The 2,580-nt window shown below is 42.6% G+C and overlaps 1 pseudogene; it reads left to right on the top strand.

Annotated features, from left to right (window-relative positions):
* Positions 1–1,402: 1,402 nt before the first annotated feature.
* Positions 1,403–1,896, top strand: LOC139179896 (guanine nucleotide-binding protein G(I)/G(S)/G(O) subunit gamma-5-like; annotated as a pseudogene).
* Positions 1,897–2,580: the final 684 nt, after the last annotated feature.

Here is a 2,580-nt window from a genome sequence, read left to right on the forward strand (position 1 = left end):
CCAGGTTTTAGCACTGGGAATACTATGTCCCTTGGGACTGTCTAGATTTTAGTACTAAAAGCTGATGTCCTGGGAAACCCCTCAATTCTGGACAAACCAGAATGATTGGTCACACTACTTTTAATATAGCCCCAAGTCTCACTTTTGAACCTCGCTTTGTTCAGGGTGCCATACAAGTGAAGTATTATTGTAGCTCAGATGGTTTATAAGGATGCTCAGTCTCTAAGCCACCAATCAGGAACTGAGGGGAAAAGTGGGTATCTTGAAAGTAGAAGCCACTGAACATAGCGTTACCTAGAGCTATTTTATCTAAATTATGGCACAGTTTCATGCCAGTCTCAATATCAGCTCTTTTTCAGATAAGATATTTACTTGCAGCAGCTACTGATAAGCTAGGATAAATGAAAATGACTCAGCTGTTAGCTTAGACTAACACAGCACATGCAATCATTCCAATGGCCCATCTACTGGCCAGGCCTTCATACACACAAAATTGGCTAGAACAAGCACCTTTTCGTTTTTATGGTGGGGGAAGGAAGCTATGCTCTTCCTGGGCAGCATTATCTTGCAAAGAAAGCATGGGTTGGGGGTTATACAGGCAGTCTTTCCTTGTCAAAAGGAGTGGAAGGCCATTTATGCTTTTTTGTGTCTCATAAATCACTTGCTTCCATACTTGAAAACCTGAAGTCAAAATGCTCAGCCAGAACGGAGAGATGGTCACTTTGCCTTTGGCCGCGTGCTACCAGAGTCATTTACAGAGCAGGTACCAACAGCCCTGCTGACTGTGTGTCATGTCATCCATCATGCGAAACTAAACCAACAAGGCGTGAAGAGACGGTTGTGGGAACTCTTGTCAGAGAGGTCAGACCACTTCATCAAGGAGGCAGGGCAACGTTTAGGATAGCTGGCCAATGGGAAGGGTTGCGCAGGGCACATTTTTAACGAGGGGCTTTCCCATACTCTATAAAGAAAATCTCAGGAGGCAGAAGTTCACCTTTACTTTGGGGCACCAAACTGTATTTGAGAAAGGACTATCACTCCTAAAATACGCTACAGTCTCATTCCTCTTCCTTCCTGCTGGCCCTTTTCAATTTTTCTCTTGTTGTGAACAGCTGAAGTGACTGCCTTGTCAAGTTGAGAAATGGCACTACTTTCGAATATTATTCATATTTTACGAAAGATATACTTTGTGAAGTAGACTTGCCCACTGAGCCAGGTTCTGATACTGTAGCCCCACTGCCATAACTATCTGTGTCTTATCCTCAAGACAATCACAAAAAAACATATGTTAAGAGACAAAGTTCCGAGCCTCACCCGACCCCACCCCGCCCTGCCGACTGGCCCAGCGAACCCACCGCAGACCTGCGGACAGCCCGCGGATCTGCCCTCCTTTGAGTGCGCCATGTCTGGTTCATCCACTGTCGCTGCTGCTAAGTCACTTCAGTCGTGTCTGACTCTGTGCGACCCCATAGACGGCAGCCCACCAGGCTCCCCCGTCCTTGGGATTCTCCAGGCAAGAACACTGGAGTGGGTTGCCATTTCCTTCTCCAATGCATGAAAGTGAAAAGTGAAAGTGAAGTCGCTCAGTCGTGTCCGACTCTTAGCGACCTCATGGACTGCAGCCCACTAGGCTCCTCCATCCATGGGATTTTCCAGGCAAGAGTACTGCAGTGGGGTGCCATTGCCTTCTCCTTCCAGTGTTGCAGCTATGAAAAAAAGTGGTTCAACAGCTCTGGCTGGAGGCCGGGCTCAATCAGGTGACGGTTTCCCAGGCAGCTGCAGATATCAAACAGTTCTGTCTGCAGAATGCTCAACATGACCCTCTGATGACTGGAGTATCTTCAAGTACAAATCCCTTCAGGCCCCAAAAAGTCTGTTCCTTTTTGTAGTAAAACAAATCTTTACAAGGTTTTCCAAACCATTTTTTATAAACCAGTGATTATTCAAAGGAAAGCTAAATTTGAAACCTGTACAAAAGCCTCTTTGTAAAGTGCCATACTGTACAAACTTCTACTTTTGTTAATCCTTAATGTCTACCTCTCTGAATATTCATAATTTTCTGTTTCACAAGGATAATTATTTTATATACACTGATGGCAGCATACAATAAAATATTTAGTCTAAAAAAAAAGAAACAAATACAGTCATTGCTCATATAACACTCAAATTTATGTAGAATCCTTTGCCTGGCACATATTTAGGCTCTCAAAAGTTATTTGTTAAATAAGACGATAAAGATGGATATTGGAAGAACATAAAACTACTGCAATTACCACATGTGAGGAAATTGAATGATAAAATAGTGAAGTAATATTCTTAAGCCATGCATTTAATGGGTATTTGGTCACAAGTACCCTAGGTTCAGAGCCTAAGAAATTAACCATTTAGCTAAATCACATCCACTATAAGGTATTCTTGCCTGTAATGCTAATATATTATTACCTTGCCCTCTTTTAACAGATACCCTGAGTCTTATACAAATCCAACCAAGAAAACAGTAGAAATGTAATACATAAAGCAAACTGTAACTTGCTAACAGCTTCTAACTCCTTTTTTATTTGTAACCTGTTTTAGATAAAG

This window comes from Bos indicus, chromosome 3, assembly GCF_029378745.1.
Source record: "Bos indicus isolate NIAB-ARS_2022 breed Sahiwal x Tharparkar chromosome 3, NIAB-ARS_B.indTharparkar_mat_pri_1.0, whole genome shotgun sequence".
NCBI classification, from domain to species: Eukaryota; Metazoa; Chordata; class Mammalia; order Artiodactyla; family Bovidae; genus Bos; species Bos indicus.